General features: G+C 27.3%; 1 non-coding gene and 1 pseudogene across 1 annotated transcript; one reads left to right on the top strand and one right to left on the bottom strand.

Moving 5' to 3' along the window:
• The first annotated feature begins 1,167 nt into the window (after nt 1-1,167).
• Nucleotides 1,168-1,579, top strand: LOC149059047 (uncharacterized; annotated as a pseudogene).
• Nucleotides 1,580-4,698: 3,119 nt separating this feature from the next.
• Nucleotides 4,699-4,771, bottom strand: TRNAN-GUU (transfer RNA asparagine (anticodon GUU)). Its single transcript has one exon. It is a non-coding gene; the product is annotated as a tRNA-Asn (tRNA).
• Between the last annotated feature and the right edge of the window lie 14,821 nt (nt 4,772-19,592).

The following is a 19,592-nucleotide window of genomic DNA, read 5'->3' as shown; positions in this document are numbered from 1 at the left end:
CAATAGCAGTTGCAAAATAAAAGAAATACATAGTCACAATTTTTTTTTATAAGCATTTAAATTTAAATTTTGACAACATACGTAAAAATCACGAAAATTCACAAATTATTTTATGCTAGAAATTCATTCAAATTTTCCTCTTATAGCTAAGATTTGAAATATTAATACAAGATTCCTTACAAGTTTGGCAATCTTTATCACACAAAAAATGTCCACCAGCAATTCAAATTAAACTTTTTATGAGTGTTTGAAATTTAAATTTTTACAACATTGGATTTTCACTAGATTTCTCATATAGCGATTTTCTTATTTTGGTGTAACACTAAAACAAATGACTACAGATACTTAAAAGTTTCACTGAATGTTTATATAGGCATTTTCTATATTTGATAAAATTTTCAAAATATTTAGATTTGTTTTGAGCTGTTTACTGACATTTTAATTTTTCAACTGTTTTTAGGTTTTTTTTTTCTATAAATATCGATCAAAATTTATTTGTTGGGTAGAAAAGCTTGAAAATTTAATACAAAGCTTCTAACACATTGTAACAATAGCAGTTGGAAAATAAAATAAATTCATAATCACCAATTTTTTTATAAGCATTGAAAGTTAAAATTTTGATTAAATACGTAAAAATTACGGCAATGTTCAAATTATCTTAGATAAAAATTCATAAAAATTTTTAATAATCTATAATATGTCCTAGACAGTCAAGGCAGATAAACCGTCTCCGCTCAGAATTGTTTTTCGTATACAATGATAATAATGATATAATCGAATAGGGACAAATGGACGTAGCCGTTTGGAGGTGTCTGTTTGGTCGTGGGGACAATTGGACGTAAAAGATAAAATTTAAAGAAAATAAATAATATAATAATAGATCATCAAAATATATTAAGATAAATTCAAAAACACTAAAAATTAATAGTTCTGGTTTATCTATAGATATTGATAAATTATAAAACCATTGATATTATAATATGTCCATAATATAACTATTATTATCGTATCATATCAAATATTATCGCTTATTATTGAATATTACATACCTATAATACGCGTATTACTAATTATAGATTGAATTTTATCGTTTAAGTAATAGAGGTACCTATAATATTAAAATAACATATAACTAATTGGTTATTACAACCCTTTTTATCGGTTAATATTCATAAAAATGATCGTAGCTCTTTCATTTGTTCCAATCGACAACCTAAATGCCTCTATACAACAATTAGGAGATGACTTACCAGAATGCTTACAAACTTTACTTGACTGGTTTAAGGACAATTATGTTGGAAGGGTTAATAGAAACGGAAGAGGTCGTCGGACAGCATTATTTCCACCCCATATTTGGAATTACATCAGCGAGTCTTGAATGGTCAAGATAGGACTAACAACCATGCTGAAACAGCTAATAGACGACTAAATTTCGAAATGGCAGTTCAACATCCTATAGTTTGTGATCTTTCATCGACTGTTTACGAAAAGTACAAGCTGGTCAAGATGTATTTTACAACCAACTTGAAGCAGGTAAGAATCCCTCCAAAAAACTAAAGAAATTTATTTTTACGCGGATAAACGTATTTTAAAAATTGTAATATTGTAAAATGATATTATAATATTAGTGGATTCAAATTTAATTCGATCCATTACAGTAAACCACTTGTAACCTACTGTAGAGCAGAGCGACATCCACGACTTACCCGCTTTTTATATTTTAATTTTATATTATTATTACAAATATAATGTTATTATATGGCGTGCGGAAAAAAAAACCAAGGAAAAAAAACCACGAAAAAAAAACCAAAACATAAAAAACCAAATGAAAAAAAAACCATGAAAATAAAAACCAAATTTCATATTTTGCTATCATATATTTTAGGTATTCTATCTGTTGTATAATACAGAACAAAAATTAATGAGTTAGTTAATAAATCAGAAAATTACAAATAAATATTTTGTCAGTAGAATAGAATATAAGTATAAACTGTAAATAATTGTATAGGTACTATGTTTTAGGAAAGTATTATTGGGGTGTGTGTATGTACCTATATGAGTGTGTATAAAATGCACAAGTATTTAACCATATAAAGATAATATTTTATATTATTAAAGATACCATTAAGATAAAAAAGGTACCTACAGCTTATGTTGTTCATTTATTCATTACATAGGACTTATTTAGACTGTTTATAGAGTTCTAGACTCTAATACAGTAGATAATACAGGCACACATGCATCATTTTGTTATAGTTAATAATAATATAGGTATTACCTATAGTGAGTGGTGGCTATAATTATTATTTAGTTGACCATCTACCTATTTAGTTGTGACACAGTGTAGACGTCTAGAAAACATCGGTTTTAAAGCATTAAAGTTTTTGTGATTAATTATGGAAATAATAGAATCAAATAAAGGCAAAGACAAATTAGCGTTCAATGGCTATATTATGTACGTAATGAAGCACGCAGTAAAAAATTATTACACATGGAAATGTAATAAAAAGAGTTCTCTAAACTGTCCAGCTATTCTCCACACCTCAATAAAAAAACAGACCCCATTCTCGAATCGACTTTAAATGACGAAGAACGAACAAACAATTCTACAGAAGGTTGGAACCTCAGGTTCAGTAAACTAGTAGGACAAACACATCCAACAATATGGACTATTATAAATAAAATAAGGTTAGAATTGGCATCTGATGAAACTAAGCTGGCCCAAATTGAATTAGGTGTACCCCAATAGAAGCGACAAAACACGGTGTATAAAAAATTACCGGAGTTTGTCGTTTGCGCATCATTAGTACTACAGGTAATAAATTTGGTTGGTCGTTTGCGCATCGCGCATTTTAACAATATAAAGGTACCTAATGATAATGGTAAAATTAATTTTTATAACGATCGAACAAGTCGAGCCCAGTACTATAATAGTGACATGATCGAATGATATACCGATAACATTATATAACATATTATGATAGTATTAAGCACTGATAATTTATCAGTTGTACAAGTTTAGGAACCACGGTTGTAGATTTATACGAAAATCGTAGTTCTTATAAATGTAAATACCTAATAAGTTAGTAATTAATTATAACAAATCTAATCTCATTAGATGATAGTATACGTCCAAAAATATTTTATTTTTTATTTTTGTAAAGCGGAATATAACTTAATATGAATATTGACGATTATTTTTGTATACATTTATGTCTTTTTTAACAATAACGATAACAATAGATATAGGAAATCACCCTATGCCTTTTTTAACAATAGCAATGCGCAAACGGCCTATAAAAAAGGTAATTCGTAACAATAGCGATGCGCAAACGTCCTACGCCCAAAATTACAAATCCAATTAAAAAAGTTATGTGAAGATTATAATAAAGGTACCCGTGACATTGAAAACTTTTTAACTGCAATTTCTTATACAATAAGGTATCGATAACTTTTTTATTTATATTTTATTCTACTGACAATTGATGAGATATTTATTTGTAATTTTTTATGTAATTTATTAATTAGGTAACTTATTAATGCGTGTTCTCTATTATACAATGAGGTATCCATAACTTTTTTATTTATATTCTATTCTATAATGACGAGATATTTATTTGTAATTTTTTATATAATTTATTAACTAACTTATTAATGTTTGTTCTGTTCTCTATTATACAATGAGGTATCCATAACTTTTATATTGTATTTTATTCTACTGACAATATATTTATTTGAAATTTTCTATAATAATAGGTACCAAAAATATGACAGAAAAAAATGATAGCAAAATATAAAAATTTGGTTTTTAATTTCATGGATTTTTTTTTCATTTGGTTTTTTTTGTTTTTGTTTTTATTTTTTGGTTTTTTTTTTCGTGGTTTTTTTTTCCTACAACCTATTATATAATACCTATAATGTTATTATTATCAACCAATTGAAAACGTATGATAAAAAAACTAGATTTTTTATTATTAGATATTTGTTACTTGTTTTTATACCGCAATTATTATAATGGTTATTATTTTACATACATTTTAGATCATCATCGACCACTGTAAATAGATTAAATTGTGAATTGTGATTATCAAGATGTTGATAATACAAAATCAATGATACTATAAAATACAAATTGAAAAATGTGAATTTAACGTACTATATAGTATTTTAGTATTATTGTAATAATATTATTATATATGATTTAAGGGTATTTATAAGATTTTAAAATTAAATTTTCACAATTGATGATAAGAATTACATATACATCTTATATTATGTCTACCAAAAACTCGAAATAGTATGAATAAAAAATAGAAAACTATAATGTGTTGTTTTGTTGTAAATAATTTTGTGTAAAAAAAATCAGGAATAGCGTCAAGACTCAAAAAATAGACACAAATTTTGAATTGTGACGATATTCTTGCACGAAATTAATGAACGTCTTTAAGAATAATGACACATTACAGTTTTTAAGTCAGTTCCAGTGAATTAACATATTTTAATCACATGAAATAAAATAAAGAGCAGAACACTTCATAATAGAATGAACGGAAACTCGAAAATCAACAATTTAGAATTGTGTCACTATTAATTACTTCTTAAAAGTAATGTGCTCCATGATCACGTGTTCTTATCGGCCTTATCGACACGCTCGTGTATACTATTGAAATTTTCTTTGAAAAAAAAGGAAAAGCTAATCGCCCCCGGGTGGGCTCGAACCACCAACCTTTCGGTTAACAGCCGAACGCGCTAGCCATTGCGCCACGGAGGCTACATGTTCAAAATGATAAAAACAAATTAATTTAATCAATAATTATTTAATATAATATGAATAATTAATCTTATACGATTATAATCATTAATCGGAGCTCTTGTTACCTTTCAGTGACGCAACAAACGGGGGTGTTGGGTGGTACTTACACCAGGGCAGCTGACATTTTAGGGGGCACCATTTGATGCCTGTGTTTTTAGTACTTATTTTATTATAACATAAATTATCAAGATTTGAATAAAGGTGGTATTGAGGTAATAAAGATTAATGAAGATATCAATATGTGTAGAGGACAAGGTTATGAGGGCGATTGTGAACTCCACCGATTTACAGGTAGTCGATTTTAGGGTTGGATTTATAGCATGTAAATTCCACCGATACATTTTTTTTACCTGAAAGCACGTAAATTCCATATAAAAATCCAAATATACATCTCTTTACAAAAGCTCTATTAGATATTCAATTACTATTATATTATTTATTTTAATATTGTGTAAAAAAAGATATAAGTATCTGAATATAATATATATAAATAATAAATCTGTACATAAATTATGTATTAGGTATAGGTACGTACTATACTTACGTAATGGTATACTTACGGTGCACCAGTGGCGTATTTTGGTTGATTTCTCGGGGGGTGTCAACATTTATTGAACCTCAAAAACAAAATTTTTAGTATTATTTACTAATGTAAAAATACATTGAATTAATTTTTTAACAAATTAATATATTAGGATATGACAAGAAGTTTTACATTTGATAAAAATAGTATACTATAAAATAAGTGAAAACACTAATGTCCAATATATTAGGACTTTTTTTAAATTTTAGGGGGTGTCAAGACATGGAGGACATCCCCCCAAAATACGCCACTGCGGTGCACAACGCCATCTCTTGAGCGTTGCATAAGTTTACCTTTTACCACGACGGCCTCTTAATAATTATATACTTTTCTATTAGTTCTATTTGATTTTTATATGATTTTTCTTTTTATAATTATTGTAATTAAATGCAATAGATATATTATAATTAGGGCCCGGATTTAAATGTACTCAAAACCATACAAAATATATGTTCTAAAAATTAGCCAAAAATGTCCTCAAAAAATGACCTTAAAAATGCCATTTATATTTATTTTTTTATACAATTTGTTATTTTAATTTGTAATTTATTATTAAAATATATTTATTACTTTATTGAAGAAAAAAAATTGGAAAAATTGACTTGATGCTGCTATGAAAAGATATACCGGTGGTCCACCGGCGGTGGAGTTTACATTTTTTTTTTCAGGTAAAATACCTAAACGTACCGGTGGAATTTACATGAAAAAGGTCTAAACGGGTCGCAATCTGTGGAATTTACGGTTAGAACACGATTCCGCACGTTCATTATTGTTCGATATTACCTTTTTTTCTACCCAAATGCCGTATTGTATTTGATTGCGACGTTGCCGTGAGGAATACGATTCCGCACGTTTTTTCTTGTAACGTGAGATTGATACAATTAGTATATTATTTAGGCACCTGAACTTTTCTACTTCTTTACCACGATATTTCAAGTTCAAACTAATTGAAAATAAGATAATTTGGGACTTTTGATAAAGTCGATAATGTCGATAAAGATAACAATATACAATAAATATACGACAAATGGACATCGTATGGTGCGAAGGCGAAACTATAATATTTTAGGTATATATACCACAATTTACTGAGCATCCTAGTCAATATGATATTTTGATTAATATTTGATATATATATTTTTTTTGTAATGACGGCTGACTATGAGATAACAAGTTTTTTAGATTTATTTTTATTATTTATTTTTTATAATAAGATTTATTCATATACATCATGTTTATTTTAATTTTTAATAAATTTGACAACGTTGCGCTCAATTCCTATTGTATTCCTATGAACAATTAAGTGTGCGGAATCGTGTTCAAAAAAAAAAAAAACGTGCGGAATCGTATTCCTCCCGAATTTACATGCGCCCGGTTATGACGGAGCAGCTGTAATGAAAGGATTTTACTCTGGCTTGCAATAACGAATTAAAGATAAAGTTCCAACGGCATCTTATGGTACACTGTTGTGCGCATAATCTTAACTTAATAATATCAGATGCTGCAAAGAGTGACCAAAAAGTGTTAATGTGTTTTGAAACTGTTCAGGCTGTATTCATTTTTTTTAGTTCAAGTGCATCAAGGTGGGCAACTTTAGCTTTTGGTGAAATAGATGCAAATAAAATAAAGCAAAGAGTCCTAACAAAGTATGCCCCACTCGCTGGGAATCGCGACACGTATCTATTTATGCCTTAAAGTAGGGATGGCACAATGTCAATTGACCACAAAGATTTTGACCAGTTAAAATCCAGTGAAAAAAAAAAACTTCCATGGTTATACTATGTTATACATGGTTATTTTATTTTGAGTTTATCATAACTTATTAGTTATTACTAACTATTAAACTACCTAATAGAAAATAGAAGACTAATCATTTTAATTTATCTATATTGTTATTAATTAGTAATCACTGTTGAATGTTGATTATTATTAAAAGTTGAAATTTATGTTCTGTCAAAGATGCCGACATTTTATTTTCTGTTGACTGTTTATTTGCATTATTAATAAAAACTAAAAAGTAAAGACTGATATTTTATTTATTTGTAAACAAAATTGTATGTATTCATTATTTAATAGGTGTAAAAATGTTTTTTGTTACTATTTGATGGTTTTAACTTTTAATAAATTTTATCCATTTAAATTAAGGACAGGACTAAAAAAAGATTTTGACAATTTTGACGAGTCAAAATCTGGTCAATTGTCATTAAAAGATTTTTACTGGTCAAAAACCCAACCATACTTAAAAGTGAGATTTATTGATGTTTTGAATATTTCCTTAACAAGTCAGAAAAAAATATTGCAAATGCTCTAAAAAAAAAATTATAAAAAATTGAATTTGTTTTGTTGTTATATGCTTATGGGAAAAAATATTAAGACCATTATATGGAGTATCACAGTCTCTTCAACGTAAAAATACCAATTTACATAATGCTTGTCAAAACTTACAAGAAGCTAATTGTATTATGATTGTATTATGTTGAAGATTTAATGACTATAATATCTGTCCTAAAAATGAAAAACTACAGAATACTGTGCCTATTTAACTGATAAAGTGATAACTATATATCCGATGAAAGTATATTCCCATCAAAGCTTTTGGCAGCTAACTCGTATATATATATATATATAAATATAGTGAACTTATGGAAAACACACAATCATACGACTATACGAGTCACAGGTCGCTGATGAATCGATAGAAATTATATACTTCATAATATTATAATATTTTATTATGATTCTCTGTACTTAATATTGTTCCTATAATGTGTTGATTGTTGTTCAACATACAAAGTCCACATCGAAATCATATATTATTGTTTTGTATACATTTTGAACAGTTATTCAGTTGGTATGTTATGATTATTAATTATATTATTTACATTTTATCATCACACCAATTCGAATGTAGGTTACTATAGCGCTACTATATTCACGATTGGCTGTTGGTATGCTGTATTACCTAATCATATACCTATAATATACTTCTTTTATAAGTCTGTGCGACTGTGCACCTAATTAATTTTTGTATGTTATAGAACATTTTTATGATAATGTAAAGTATATATTTTATGTTTAATTTGTCACTTAGCCAGTTTCTTTAGTATGCACTATATGTATGTCATATTAGTCAAGTTTATAAAGTCACGATTTTAAAAATATTGTATTTTCTTTAAGTGCTTGATTGGCAATTAATTCACGCAAATACATGCAATATTTCTAATATTTTGGTCAAAAAAAATTACTAAAGCAGTTACACATTTTTATATTTAATGAAATTTCACTGCAAGAAAAAGATAATGAATGTAGAAATGTTCTGTTAAAAGTGTATGTAAATGTATGTACCTATAAACACAGTAGACATGTTGAATTAATAATAGCCTGCAGTAATAGAATATTATATATCCGGGATGGGCAACTGGCGGCCCGCGCTACATTTTCAAATTTTCATATAAAACCTCATCCTCAAGTCCTCAAGTATCACATTAAATAATAATTGTAAATATAAATAAATAAAGATAAAAAATAAATTTTAATAAATTTGAAGGACCTTTTTTAGATTCTGAGCGGAGCGATGAATGTATTGATTTTACCATGATGTGTGTTTTTTTTTTGTGTCTGTCATCACGTTTTGGGGCAGTAAAAGTGCTTCGATTTTTGACTTCAGTACCTCGTTCGATCAGAAAGTGAATCTAGTTGGTACTTTGGGGGGTCAGAAGTAAAAAGTTCTTAATACTTTTCTAAATAATCGAGAAAAACAAACTAAAAATTAAGGGAAAAACGGGAAATTTTACGCACACTCATTTTTCGACAAAATCGATTTTAGTTTTTGATGTAACATTAAAACAAATGACCATAGATACATGAAATTTTCACCGAATGTCTATAAATTATATTAATATAAAGTATATTCTATCCACAATGCAATTTTCAAAAAATTCCGACTTAAATTGAACTATTCATAGGCATTTGAAATTTTCGATCATTATTAATTTTTTTTAATAAATTTCGATAAAAATGTATTTGTTAGGCAGAAAAGCTTGACGATTTAATACAAGGCTCTTAACATATTGTTACAATAGCAGTTGAAAAGTAAAATAAATTCATAGTCACAATTTTTTTTTATAAGCATTCAAAGTTTGAATTTTGACAAAATACGTAAAAATCACAAAAATTCACAAAATATTTTAAGCTAGAAATTCATAAAAAAATTTCTTTTTAAATCTAAGATTTGAAAATTTAATACAAGATTCCTTAAGAATTTGTCAATCTTTATCACAAATAAAAAGTCCACCGGAAATTCAAATTAAATTTTTATGAGCATTTGAAATTTAAATTTTTACAACTTTTAGCGATTTCCTTATTTTGGTGTAACTCTAAAACAAATGACCGCAGATACTTGAAATTTTCACTGAATGTTTATAAAGGCATTTTATATATTTGAAAAAAAAATTCAAAATATTTAGATTTGTTTTGAGCTGTTTGCTAACATTTTAATTTTTCAACTTTTTTAGTTTTTTTTTCTATAAATATCGATAAAAATTTATTTATTTGGTAGAAAAGCTTGAAAATTTAATACAAGGCTCATTATATATTTTTACAATAGCAATTGAAAAATAAAAGAAATATATAGTCACAATTTTTTTTTATAAGCATTTAAAGTTCAAATTTTGACTAAATACGTAAAAATTACGGCAATGTTCAAATTATCTTAGATAGAAATTCATAAAAGTTTTCCTTTTTAATTCTAAGATTTAAAAATTTAATACAAGACTCCTAACATATTTTTACAATAGCAGTTGCAAAATAAAAGGAATACATAGTCACAATTTTTTTTTTACAAGCATTCAAAGTTTGAATTTTGACAACATATATAAAAATCACGAAAATTCGCAAATTATTTCAAACTAGAAATTCATAAAAATTTTTCTTTTTAAATCTAAGATTTGAAAATTTTTAATAATCTATAATATATCCTAGACAGATAAACCGTCTTCGCTCAGAATCGTTTTTTGTATACAATGATATAATATCATTGGATTCAAATTTAATTCCATCCATTACAGTAACCCACTTGTAACCTACTGTACAGCAGAGTGACATCCACGACTTACCCGCCTTTTTTTAATTTTATTTATTTATTGTAATTAAGTATTTCTAAGTATCTAAGTATTTGAAAATATATTTCTTAAGTCTTAAGCATACTCATAAATTGCTCACTAAGTCACTAAAGCCTAGAGGTATAAATGGGATGAGTATTTTTGCTGAATGGTGTATCACTGTATATTATAATTTTATTTTTATTATAACCGAACAGTCCCCGCCATATTCCCCATTTTCCCGCCTCGGGTGATTAGTTGGCGGTAGGGTTGCGTCCAGAGACGAATAATGTATAATATACTCTACACCACGGCCATGGACGACGCTGCTACCGTCCGGGTGTCCGATCGGACCAAGGACAATTTATTATTTATTATATTCACGAATTGAGTTTGTGTACGAGCGCTCCAGACGATCGCTACCCCCTCCGTAACCATACTACATTATGCCGTTTTATGTGCACATGTGGTGCATTTCGGCGTTTTTCTCACATCTGTGCAACATGGGAGCTACAGACTAAATAATAATAATGTATTCTTCTATTGTTATTATTATTATAGTTATTATTATTGCTTATACAGCACTTTTATTCGTGTTCGAATATTTTCTGTCAAATGTCGTAATAATTACCACGCACATTTAATAAAATATAAATGACTTACACATATTGTTATATTCATATATTATTAACAATATTTTATAGACGCCGTGACAATCCATGTCTGTCTAAAATATAAAATATACACTATAGCGACCGGCCTTTCTGAATGTGGACAAGAGCGCCATGTAAAGCAACTGTAAGTCCTGGAGGCCTTCATGAGGGACGTAAAGACTAGAAGACCCTCTCCTATTTTTTAAAAACAGATTGACCACTATAATTTTATATGCACTTAGCGTGAGGTATGACAGGTCTGACATTTCTGAAGTATTTTTCATTTAAACCATAATGGAATTAAATACATTTATCATCATTTATCGTTCCATCTATTATTGCAGCATGCCCAGCATGGAAGATTGTTTTTAATTTAAAATTTACATTTAATAAAATTTATAATTAATAATTTTGAACTTTATCACCATCACTGTTAAGTGTTAATATATATGAATTGTCATGATTTTATACTTATAGTAAATGATATTATTAAAATTAAATAATCTAAAACATTCTAAAACCATTCAATATCCCAATGGAACATTGAAAATTAATTCTATACCTTTTTTCAACGAAATAAATAACTAGATATAGGTATCTATATTGTATATGTTATTGTTAAATAGTTATTAAATAGGTTTTCATTCAAATAAAATCCTAAAATTTCTCCTAAGATTAAAATAAAACTATATTTTAACCTATTTACTATGATAAATTTCAAGTGCAGTATTATATAAGAATAACTATGAGTTACTTTACTATAGAGTATAGGTAATTATAATTGTTCGCAAAATTGATAAATTTGTAATAATACCAACTCTTTTGGCGTTTATATGTTTATAGTTTATATTTAATATTACTCATAAATTAATTGTATTCATGTTTAATTATAGAAAGTATAATTTAATTAATATATATATATATATATATATGGTAGTAATGTTCTAATTAATGAAGTATGGTAAAGGTTGATACGTAATATTATAAAAGAAATTAAAGAAAATAATGTACGTTGATCTTTTAATAAAAATCATATCTTAGTGTGACCACAACTCACAAGTTGATCTTTACATCGGTATACTTTTACTAAAATTTGTATCATCTTTGGAAAATAAGTTAATTAAAGTATGTAAAAAATATATATAGTTTATAAAATTGATCTTTGTACTTTGTCCATTCTGAAAGTGTTGAAAACGATCTAGATATTGTTTAAGTTTGAATTATTTGAAGTTTATTACATAATTACTAGGGTTCGGAAGTTATAGGAGCAAAAAAGGCAAAATATGCATGCAAATATGCAATAAAAAATTATAAAATATGCATGAAAAAATGTGAAATATGCAAAAAAATAAATATTTATTTACCTATTAAAAGTTTTACTTATTTATTAATATAGGTACACGAAAAAAATTTTAAAGATATAATATATTTAAAAAAAATTGTGTTATTTAAAACTCTTAAATATAAAAAAAATTAAAAAAATTAAAAATATGGTGCGTTACCGATTGGCGTTTGAGATTTTATTGAACTGAAAAAATATTTTCATTATTTGTGAAATACGAAATAAATATATGTTTAATAATACCTGTTAAGTTGCTTTCGCTTTACTAGCGTTATCTTATGTAACATTATTTAAAATAAATTGGTGAAGAATGAAAAAAAATTTAATTTTTGTAGAAAATATTAAATATGCATACAAATATACGAAAATCAATGAAAATCGACGAAATATGCACTTTTTCTCTAAAATTATCGAAATATGCTAAATATGCATTTTTAATTTTCAATTTTTAAACTCAACATCTCGGAATCCTAGCTTGGTCTGCTATAATTCGACAGCATACGGAACAATATGCAACTCCTATAACTTCCGAACCCTATTAATTACTGTTTTGTCGTAATGTTTTTTTCATGGAATGGCTTCAAATTTAAGTTTTCTTAATTCCACTTTTTGTTTATTTTCTTTCTCCTTAATTCATTAAAAAATAAAATGGTACCAATGATATTTTAGATCGCTAACGACGCTAACAAACCAGTAACCACCATATATGCAGTATGCATATTGATTATCATTTATAAAAATAACTAACCTAACTAATAACTATGAACTATAAACTTAACAAGCAATGCACAGACAGAAGACCTATTCAAAAGTATTATTAGGTTACTGTGGCCTCTATACTGAAACCTGACATATATCTAGTAATGTATAAAAAAATACAATAAATAATATTGTAATCATTAATGTAATAACATTACAAAAAATATGTACTTACAAATTATCATATTGTTTGAAAATATAGAACCCAGGCACCTTATTTGAACCTTTATTTTATATTATGGTGTTCATTATTAATAGATGGCAATTATATTTTATTTTTATTACAAAACATATTACAATTAAAATTAAATTAATATACAGTAAATACTAATACCACTCATCGTGGATCTAACGGGGGGTTTTAGAAATGTTATATTTTAATTATTTTACGCATATTATATTATCTTAAACCAATAAAACCCATTAATTTTAAATATAAATAGGTACCTAATAATGTTAATACCATGAACTATGATTAATAGTTAATTAATCATAGTTCATGGTTAATACTGTCACCTATCAAATCTTATCTAAACTTCTAGAGCGGCACCTGATACTGCTGTATGAAATATATATTTTATATATTATTTTAATATTAATTCATATTTTATGTATTTGGTAGTTAAATTAAACATAATATGGGCACTACATTTTCATTCAACAGCTAGCAACAAACAAAGCTATTTTTGTTTACCTATACATTCCTATTATTATCTATACTTTATATAGTCAGTCTATATTTTATGATGTGATATGAATCATTGGTTTTTAAATGTTTGGACATTGGATAAACTAAATATAGCTATATTACTGACAGCTATATTACTTTGACCAGTTTTATAAAAAAAATTTTTTGTTTAAATTAAGCCTCATCGGCAACTATGGTCATTGGCAACAATGGGTTTAACTCTACATTATTTACATGTTATATAAGTTACATATTAAATACTATTGATAAGGTTGGACTTAGTAATAAAGGTTATTATTTGTCTTATGTTGTCTGGGTGGAGGGCTTCTGACAGGATGTTTGAGATGCCTGCTTCCCGTCTATCCGTTTCGTATGAGAGGCATTCAGAGATTCAGACATTTATGATATAAAATTTGTTTAGTGCTTTATTATGCACTACAATATACATAGGCATGCCGCATGCGCTGTCCCGCAGACTTTATTCGCAGGTTATGCAAAAGAAAAATATGGGCCCAAAAAAAAAAATCACCTAACCTTTATGGCTTTATTCACGAACGGCGCTAGGATTTGCGGAGCCCCGGGCAAAATAAATAACAGCCACATTACATATCATCCAAACTATATAACTAACCTCTGAACAGTATAAAATATCATTTAAGAACTGCGGGGCCTTGATTATAATTTTAAAATCGCGGGGCCTCGGGCAACTGCCCCGATTGCCCCCTCCCCCTCACGCCGTCCCTGGCTTTATTGCATCTAAGATAGGTACTCAACATAATTTTATTGACTTAAAAAAAAAGAGTAAATAATTTATTCTAAAAACGATTCTGAGCTGTTAAACATTTTCTTTTACCACACATAGGATTCAATCTACAATCTAAGTTTTTTCAAATATACTACTTAGCTTCTTGCTCCCTCAGAATCTAAAACCACACATAGTTTTACAGTAGAATATTGGGGGTGTAGTGGCCGGGCGGATTAAGGCGTCGGTTGCGACGTGCACCGTCGCCCGTTTGAGTCCCGCCAGTCCCGGTCACGGGTAGCATCGCTTTCCGGGCAGTTCACACTGTCTGGAAAGAGAGGCCGCCGCCCCTCTCCCGGGCATGGCAGAAACCTACGGGTGTCCCGTGTCCACCATTGAACTATATGATAACTGGAATGCTCATCCGCCATAAGACCAATGTAAACATAACCGAGATAGCCTGTTAGAAAAAGACAGCATATAAGAATGGTGTTGCTATCTCTTTTTATCACACTTATCAATATGATTGTTTATCAATAAATAATAATAATATCGTTGTTTTGTTCTTTGTTTTAAACTTATTTATCATAATTTAATGCTGTTAATTTGTGGTGTATGGTTATGCTTTAATGGTTGTATGAATGCTTTTAAATGTAGTAAATCAACTATTATTTTTCACAATGATTTCTTATACAGTTGAAAATTTTGCTATTTAATTTTATGTAAAATATTTTTATTAATATATATAGTTTTATTGCCATTACAGGAAAAATATCCAGCTGAAGTCAACTCAAAAAAAGTTACCTATAATAAGGTTAGGTTAGGTAACTTAACATTATATTATAACTTTAAGGTTAAGACTATAGTTAAATTATATCTACAATTTCTTATAGTATCTTTAAATAATTACTTATTTTAGGAAATTTTGGCCAGCAAGAAGTATAACAAAAATCTATTGAAGATTCTGTTTACTGGATCTTTCCAGTAGTAATCGTAGCTATATTATACATATATGTACAATTATACAATATTAAATTAAGTTAGGAAAGTAGTAAGAACAATAATTGAGTTAATTTGTAGGTACAGCTTCAGGTAAGTAGTGTGTAAGTAACTTTTCTTTCAATTATGTATAATATTATAAATACACCTACTATGTTTTTATTTTAATAAAAATCAATTTTTCGTAATTTTATATGCTTATAGTTATGAATTAAACCCTTCTAACTTTAAATTTAAAACTTAATATTTTATTCCCAACATTTAACATACAATTCCTCGCAACTTCCTTAACATTTATATGACAAATGTAAAAGTCCACAAGAAAAGCATGTTTCAATACTTGTTACAGGTATTATAAATTATAATTATTTATATTCTATCAATTTAATCAAAAATATTTTGTGGAAGTTAAAAAATAAAATATAAAGATACCAAATTTTAAGAACCAAACTAAAGTCTAAAATAATATCGCGGACCGTGGTAAATTAATTTAAGATATTAGCGCAATGTGTAAGACAAAGATAGTAACACCATTAGTAGGTATGTCCCATCTCGTTCTAACATTCCGTTTCGGGCTGCAACACTGCTTGGTGAGCATTCTAGTTATCATATAGTTCAATGGTGCCCACTAGAAATTCTGCAAAATAGGCGTCCGAACTAAGGCCTTCGTGCCTACTCCCGGACATAGCGCCATACGAAAAAAAAAGTAGAAAATTAAACAATACTTTGTAGGAATGAGTAGTTTGAAATTTGAATTATATTTGTTAAAAAAAAAGAATTATTTCTTAAAAATTAATTATAAGTATACATATAGGTAATACTATATATTGAATATTGAAAACTGCGTCAACTGATTTGAATATTCTAACTTAGATTAAAATGTAAATCTGTAAATCTAGATAATAAGTAGAAATAAGTATGTAAGAAATTAATGTGAATTAAATATGTAACGCCGGCTAATAACCTTGTAGTTGATGGCGTTGATGCCTCAAACAATTAAAAAAAAAAAAAAAAAAACTATGTCTATTATTTTCGATATTTTTGAATCACTATAATATTATGTAAAACTTATGAAAAACCTGCTGCTTGTATTAAATTTTGAAACATTTTGACCTAGTACCTATATGTATACAAAATATACTACAATTACTTGTTTTTTAATTACGAAATAAGTGATATAAAAATAGATTTTTCTCAAAACTGCAGGGTATTGTTTAAATATTCCTATTTCTGCAGACGTTTCTGTTTTCTACAATTCTTTTAATTTTTACCAATTACTAAGAAAAGTCGGAGAATTGTTTACTTTTGAAAACCGTGTACTCAAAGTATCAACTAGATTTGGTTGTCTACCAGAAGCCACTCTCAAATTGGGAGAATTTGAGTATCGAAAATAAACTGTTCGCGTGTCGGCAACTCGGGATGTTAATAAATTTGTATTTCAGAGAGTTGGTTTTCCACGTAAAATCACTACGGCGGCGTATTAGTGTACCTTTAGAATGTAGTAAACTGCAACATCGGTTACACATATACACACCCTATAAGAGTATTACCTATTTTCTGCAGCTGCCAGCTGCCCTTTTATAGTCACACAGTTTCGACCCGACCTCCTGTTTCAAAGCATCAAATAATAGTTGTAATAATACCTATAATAAATGTAAAATTTTAAACTCTGTTTAGAAAATATTATTCTATTATATAAAACAAATAGTATTCGACTACGAGAATATTGATACGTTATCGTTGGATATATTTGTTGAATAACATAATGAATCACAAATCTGAAATCTATTTTTTAAATTCTATAGATGCCTATATAATACCTGTCACAGGTTAGGTAACCTGTGTATATAAATATAATTTAAATAGCTTAATCAATAAGTATAGCATATCTTTAAATAATAAATATGTATACATTTGACAATTTTAGTGATATTTATTTATTTGATCTATACTTTTTTCCGATAAAATAATCTCCATATTAAGTTGATCTCGTAAAAACAGCAATGGAAAGAAAACAACATACTATTTCGTTATTTATGTAATTTTTACTATCTATTCACCACTTCACCCTCGTGGTTTCATTAAGCTGAAGATTGTCCATAATGTATACATTTTATTAAAGGGTTAGATTGTTGAAATTGTTTGATCGAGGGGTTTGATACGAACCTATACGTAGAAATTAAGATTTTAACATTAGAACCCGTTAAACTGTAAATAAAAACCAAATTTCTAACGCTTAAATGCTAAAATTAAATTATTTGGCATTCAAACAAAAACGAAATTGGTTTTATTTTTGAATAAAAAACAAAACGAAAAACTAGTTCATAATAATATATAACAGGGATGGGCAACTCAAAGTAACTAGCGGGCCACTTTTAAGTACTTTAAAATCTAGTGGGCCGCAGTGCATAGGAAAAAGCAACAAAAAAAAAGGCGGGTAAGTCGTGGATGTCGCTCTGCTGTACAGTAGGTTACAAGTGGGTTACTGTAATGGATGGAATTAAATTTGAATCCAATGATATTATATCATTGTATACGAAAAACGATTCTGAGCCAAGACGGTTTATCTGTCTAGGATATATTATAGATTATTAAAAATTTTCAAATCTTAGATTTAAAAAGAAAAATTTTTAATCATTTCTAGTTTAAAATAATTTGCGAATTTTCGTGATTTTCGTGATTTTTACATATGCTGTTGAAATTCAAACTTTGAATGCTTGTAAAAAAAAAAATTGTGCCAATATATTCCTTTTATATTTCACCTGCTATTGTAAAAATATATTAGGAGCCTTATATAAAATTTAAAATTCTTAGATATAAAAGGAAAATTTTTTATGACTTTCTAGCATAAAATAATTTACGAATTTTCGTGATTTTTACATAATATGTTGTCAAAATTTGAACATTAAATGCTTATAAATAAAAATAGTGACTATTTATTCCTTTTATTTTGCAACTGCCATTGTAAAAATATGTTACGAGCCTTGTATTAAATTTTCAAATCTTAGGTATAAAAAGAAAAACTTTTATGAATTTCTATCTAAGATAATTTGAACATTGCCGTAATTTTTACGTATTTAGTAAAAATTTGAACTTTAAATGCTTATAACAAAAAAATAGTGCCTACGAATTTTTAATATTTTTTAACTGCTATTGTTACAATGTGTTAGAAGCCTTGTATTAAATTTTCAAGCTTTTCTACCGAACAAATAAATTCTTATCGAAATTTATAGAAAAAAAAACTAAAAAAGTTGAAAAATTAAAATGTCAGTAAACAGCTCCAAACAAATTTAAATATTTTTTTCAAATATATAAAATGCCTATATAAACATTCAGTGAAAATTTCAAGTATCTGCGGTCATTTGTTTTAGAGTTACACCAAAATAAGGAAATCGCTAAAAGTGAAAATCCAATGTTGTAAAAATTTAAATTTCAAATGCTCATAAAAATTTAATTTGAATTTCCGGTGGACTTTTTATTTGTGATAAAGATTGACAAATTCTTAAGGAATCTTGTATTAAATTTTGAAATCTTAGATTTAAAAAGAAAATTTTTTATGAATTTCTAGCTTAAAATAATTTGTGAATTTTCGTGATTTTACGTATTTTGTCAAAATTCAAACTTTGAATGCTTATAAAAAAAATTGTGACTATGAATTTCTTTTATTTTTCAACTTCTATTGTAACAATATGTTAAGAGCATTGTATTCAATTTTCAAGTTTTTCTGCCAAACAAATAAATTTTTATCGATATTTATAGAAAAAAAAACTAAAAAAGTTGAAAAATTAAAATGTTAGCAAACAGCTCAAAACAAATCTAAATATTTTGAATTTTTTTTTCAAATATATAAAATGCCTTTATAAACATTCAGTGAAAATTTCATGTATCTATGGTCATTCGTTTTAAAGTTACAT

Source organism: Diuraphis noxia, unplaced genomic scaffold (genome assembly GCF_037042655.1).
Source record: "Diuraphis noxia isolate RWA-SAM2 unplaced genomic scaffold, SU_Dnox_SAM2 contig0002, whole genome shotgun sequence".
Taxonomy (NCBI): Eukaryota; Metazoa; Arthropoda; class Insecta; order Hemiptera; family Aphididae; genus Diuraphis; species Diuraphis noxia.
The sequence above is the reverse complement of the archived record's forward strand: the minus strand, read 5'-3'. Positions and strand labels throughout refer to the sequence as shown.